The following is a 6,000-nucleotide window of genomic DNA, read 5'->3' on the forward strand; positions in this document are numbered from 1 at the left end:
GTACACCTCATAAAATAGGAAAAAATGTTTACTTAGAGTTTTCCTGAGCATCCAATACTTGATATCTATGAATTTTGTCATTTTTATAAATATATTTGTTTTTCCTAAATGCATATTTTACATAGTTCATTTTTCTGTTTGCTATTGGAATTTGTCATCTTAATAACACTTTTTAGATATTTACATATACGTAAATAGCACTTTATGTTAGATCTTTATTTACCATAACATTTTAAAAGTTTACAGAATAATATTTCTATGTTTTTTAGTCCAAATTTTGGAAGCATTTTATTTTATGATTAATTTTGTATCCTGCAAGAGAGGAAGAAAATTTCCCTTTTTTGAATTGAAGTTATTAGCATATAATAGTTGTACAGGGGGATACATTGTGACATTTACATATATGCTTAATTAGATTCACCCCCTCCATCATTCTTCCTCATTCCCCATCCACCTTCTTAGAACAATTCCACAAGATTCAGTCTTCTATTTTCATATATGAATACAAAACACATCCACCATATTCACCCTCCTTTACCCTTTCCCTATGCCCTCCTGCTTCCCACTGGTACCCATCCCCAGAAAAGACCTATTTGACCCTTCTGACCTTCACTTTTTAAGTGCATATTGATAATCCAGGGGACAGGAGGAGGTTGCCTTTACCTTTCTTAATGAAGAGTTTTTCTGCACTCATCTGATTCAGAAGGGAGCAACACAGCCCACTATTCCCTTGGCAAGATTCTAAATATCCTTAAGGAACAACAAACCAGGACATACGTATGGTTTTTCATTTGACTTTACACTTACTAAACTCCCCAGTGATATACATGTTAGCTTAAAAATTATAGAGTCAGTCAGCATTACCACTGTAAATCAGTTTCTTTCCATTAAGACCACACAGATTAAAGATCTTACTGCTAACGTACATCCCTCCAGAATTGTCAGTGGCTCCTTAGAGAGTCAGGACTGGAAAGGTCTTGCATCCTGAAATGGAGCCATTCCTGGCCAACACAGGTCTCCGGTCTTAAAATCTCTAGGAAACATTGCATACGCTTCTTATCCATTTTAGAACTCAACAAACCAAAACTTCAGATAATTTCCATTTTTACTGCATGTAGTCTCAACTTCTACAATTTAGATGTTTACGGTCCTAGAAAAAGTGCCAGAAGTTCCCTGGGGACCTCGCCACAAGCTGGTCCTCAGATAGAACGGCCTGAACTCTGGGTCTGCATCCCTGATGGCAATGGTGGTGATGAAGACGGTGGCGTCTCATTTACCGAACAGTTACTATGCTCATTTTATTTCTGGTGTTTCTATTCAACTTCACATCAATGCCATTTTAGAAAGAAGGGGATAAGGCTTTGAGAAGTTACATAACTTGACCAAGATTGCACAGCTGCCGGGTGGCAAGCCAGGGGTCTCTTTATAGTTATTTTGTGCTGGTCGCCTAACCTGATCCTAGCGTGGAAAGCATGAGTCTAGACCAGCATGAACTATAAAAGGCTCTGGCAGTCCCTGGAGATCTGTCCCTGGTGTCAGGCCAAGCCAGGGCCCTGCTAGCTCTTGGAGAGCCAAGTAAATTCTGGAAAGAGACAAGGACTACTATGTGTTCAGAAATAAAATCCAACGTATGCCTTCCTCCACAGATTGGATTCTTTGGGAAAATCAGTTTTTCAGGACTTGAAGGATATTATTCACCACTGTCTTACCAGTTCCTTACATGGATCTTAAAATTAAGAAGCTCCAAACTGCAATTTGTATTCTGGCTTCCAGGGTCAGGACTAAGCTATATATAGATAGATAAAGTAAATACAACCTACCTCATGGGATCAGAGGAGCCCTAGACATCACAGAGAAGGGTGAACCTGCATAACTAAAAGTCTGCTAATTAGCCATCTTCTCTATTGAAAGAAGGTATGGGTCCTGAGGAAGTATGGGGTCCTGAGGAGGTGTGGGGTCCTGAAGAGAAATGGGTTTCTCAGTGACATTCCCCACTCGAATCACTTAATGACTTCACAAGTAGATCATCATGACAGCCCCATCATGTCCTGTGAGACAGATCTTCCTCCTGGCTTACCTAATTCTATTAGGTAAACCTAATAAATGACTTAGGTCCAAAACCGTATCTAAAACCTGATCATCATCTTTAATTCCTCCCTCAGCTGGCCCTCCAAGTAGCAATGCTTTCATGATAGAAAGCCATTGTCCTCATTCTTTGTCTTATGGTCCACATCATTTCACTAACTTCATAATTAACCCTCCCATTTCCTGTCCTTTTCCAGTGTCAGTCATCTTCCAGACTCCTAGCACAATAACCTCCTAAAGCCATATTTCCATCCTGTCACTTTGCTGCTGCCTTAGAACTGGAGCCACTGATGGATGACTCCCAGGTCGTTATTCCCTAGACAAATGGGATGACAACTACTTAATAGCTTTTATATTATACCAGGTGTATTAGAAGTAATTTAGAGATGGTTTAAAGGATATAGGAGGAGATGTATAGATTCTGTGCAGACACTGCACCACTTTATAAAAGGGACTTGGACATCCTTGGGTGTCACATTGGTGACATCATGAAGTCACAGTTCCAGTTTTGGACTACCTACTTCTAGACTTAATGCTACATGAGAGAAGTAATTCTTACATTTTTGCAAGTATTTTTGACCCACATTTGGTTGACTCCATGGATGCCAAAGGCTGATGAGGGCCATGAGAAAGGATCCCTGGAATTAATGACTTGTAAACAGAAATGGTAAGAAGTCGGCATCTATCCTTTGGGGAGGGGAAGGTCCAGAAAAGCAGTGGTCCTTGTGATTAGAGGGCACAGGATTGGCCAAGGCAGAGGGAGGGGACTTAGGGATGAACCCAAGCAGCAGGAAAGAGAGGCACCATGTTGGGGATATTCACTTGAACTGAGGTGGACCAAGGCATGGCGAAAAGGCCCATCGCTGGTGTGTACGTGCACGTGTGTGTGTGTGTGTGTGTGTGTGTGTGTGTGTGTATTTCATTCCAGATTTAGGAGATACAGGAATTTAGCATACATTCTAAATTCTCTTAAATCCCATCTTGATCAAATTATGAAATCCTCAGGTCCATGAAAATACTTTTCCTAAACTAGTCTATTGGGCTTTCTGTGTTAGGGATATCTTCTTTTTAATAATTTAAAAAAAAAAAAAAACCAAGTTGCAGAGAGGCTCAAGTGGTAGAGTGTCTGCCTAGAAAACATGAAGCTCTGAATTTAAACCCCATTACCACCAAAAAAAAAAAAAAAACCACCAGTTATTCAGTGCCTACTAATATAGTAGACAAATGGTAAAAATACAAGTGTAGCAAGATGGTAAGATTGCTGGTACTCTCTTGTCAGTTTCAGCTTTGGTTCCCAAAGGCCCAAACCCAACAAAACAGGTGGCAAGGACTCCCATGTTCCAAAGAGAAATTCTGTAGGACTTGCATAGAAGGTGCCGAAAAACCAATTTTGAAACAGCATTTGAAGCTATCTGAAAGAAAAGAGGTTGGAGTGACTTGGCAAGGCCTTCCACACATCTGTTGTTATTTTTAACTACCTCACTGACCAAATGCTAAGGACCCAAATGACGTCATCCAAATGGCATTCCTGTGCTGTGTAACTGATCTAGTTCATGCCAACCTCTCCCCTGTGTTCCAGAATGATATCTAACTCCCTCCTTGACCCTCAGGTGGATGAACAGATAGCAGCTCAAATATGACATTTCCCAGGCACAACTCCCATCCATCCCCACGGGGACCTCTAGTTCTGAAGTCTTCCCCATCGCAGATAACAGCGCTGCATTGCACAGGCCAAAGCCCCGGCATGAGGCTTAGACTAGCCCCCTTTCCTCACTGTCTACATCAAATCCACTGTCAAGACCTACCTGAGAACAGATTCCCAACCTGGATGCTCCTATACCTGCTAGGCCTGGACTCCTGCTCTGCCTCAGCAGCCTTTTCTGCTCCCCAGCCCCAACCTCCCTTGTCACTCTGCACCTCTCCCTTTGCCTTGAACAAAAGGCCATTTATAGCCGGTGCTGGTGGCTCACGCCTGTAATCCTAGCAACTCAGGAGGCAGAGATCAGGAGGATCATGGTTCGAAGCCAGTCTGGACAAATAGTTCTTGAGACCCTATCTCAAAAAAAACATTCACGACAATAGAACTGGTGAGTAGCTCAAGGTGAAGGCCCTGAGTTCAAGCCCCAGTACTGCAAAAAAACAAAAACAAAAGGCCATTTATCACACACCTACAAGGCCTGTGTTCTTGCTTCTTCCCACCCCTGTTGGCATCCCATACCTGCCCCCTGTGTTCACTGCACTTCAAAGACACTGGGCCTCTTTCCATCCATCAGCAGGTCAAGGATGGCTGGGAGTGTGGCTCAAGTGGTAGAGTGCCTGCCTAGCAAGGATGAGACCCTCACATCTCCCTCAGATTGTCACATAGCTGGCTCCATATCGTCCTTCTACACAGACATGCTGTCCAGGAGGTCTGCCAGACCACCAGTTCTAAGATCCCAGCCTCTACCCATCTCTTCTGTCCTCATCACCTCGCTCTGCTTCCTTGTTAACTGGTTAGCACTACCTGAAATTTTCTCACACATTTGCTTTCTAAGCAGAAATGAAAATTCATGGTGAAATCACAGTAGCTGGTATCTGTCACCTCCCTCTCAATCAGCTGACTTGTCATATGGGGGGGTTGAGGCTGTCATCATCTGACAGGCTCTGTTGTCTACACAGCCACACTGAGTACTACAGTTCTTACTAAAATATTCATTAGCTGGGTTCTCAACTATTTTCTCCCACCTTCTTTCCTGATATGGGGGTTATGTTTATCAAAATGAAAACTTCTAGGTCATTCCTTTTATAAGTATGTAACTGACTATTTTTGCTAATATCCAAACTTCTCCCTCACAGACTCTCCAGAATGGGACCAACATGTGCTCAGTACTAACAGTGGTCGAGCTCCACTCTGTGTGGATTCATAAACTCAGCTTTTCCTCCTCAGGTTTTCCTTACTTCAAATTCCATCCGTGTCTCCAAAATAAAAACCACAAGACGCTCTTTCACTACAGACATACAGATGAATGGACAAATACATAGATTTTTAGTAATGTCCCAATTCTGTAGGTATTATTTAAGATTAGATTTCTAGGTAAATCTAATAAGAAAAAACGTTTTCCTTTATCCACCTTGTGACTGAAACACTTAGACCCGTTCACTTTTCCCTGCTGAACCTTGCTTTAGTTTCTATACTGTATCTACTTTCAGCATTTCCTGTGCTTCTCCCAGTCAGCTGCCCCACTTTTACTCCACTGATATTTAAATTCCATGTCCTAGAAAGTGGTCTCTTTCATCAATTAGATTTCATTTTACATTTTTCTCTTTTTCCATGTACGAGAATTACTATTTTGTTCTTAATAGAGCATACATAAAAATGTTCAACGCCCCTGCTCCAGCTTAGTTTTTATTTCCTTTTCAGTTCCTATTAATTCAATTTGCGTATCTCTTAATGCATTTTAATTATTTGCTCATCAGCCTTAATCTCTTCAGCATATAGGATATCTTTAGCTGCAAACAACATTCCTCCTTGTTCCCATGTACTGAAAGATGCCCAACAGCAACAATGAAAAGCCGGTTATTTAGGAACCCACACAAGGCGAAGGCTGTTCCTTGCTTCCATATAAATCCAAGCCACAGGCACCATGGCCACAAAGACTGAAGCAAGTGCCCCGTCACTAAGTTCAAGGTCATTCCAGGATCTGCTCTGGCTCTGCTCCCAGCTCTGCTCCCAGCTCTGCTCCTGAACCCTGATCTGAGCCCCCTGTGTCTTTCTACCCTGAGACTAGTGGCTAGCATTTGTCAGACTTCACCCTGAACCACATGTGTGGGGTGTCTCTGGTTTTCCCCCACCTCTCTACCACCTGGCACCAGCCCTGCTCCATTTTTTTCCCCATCCTCTCTTGGAATACCTTGGCTCTCTCTGTCCTCTGTCTT

The sequence above is a fragment of the Castor canadensis genome, chromosome 15, assembly GCF_047511655.1.
Source record: "Castor canadensis chromosome 15, mCasCan1.hap1v2, whole genome shotgun sequence".
Taxonomy (NCBI): domain Eukaryota; kingdom Metazoa; phylum Chordata; class Mammalia; order Rodentia; family Castoridae; genus Castor; species Castor canadensis.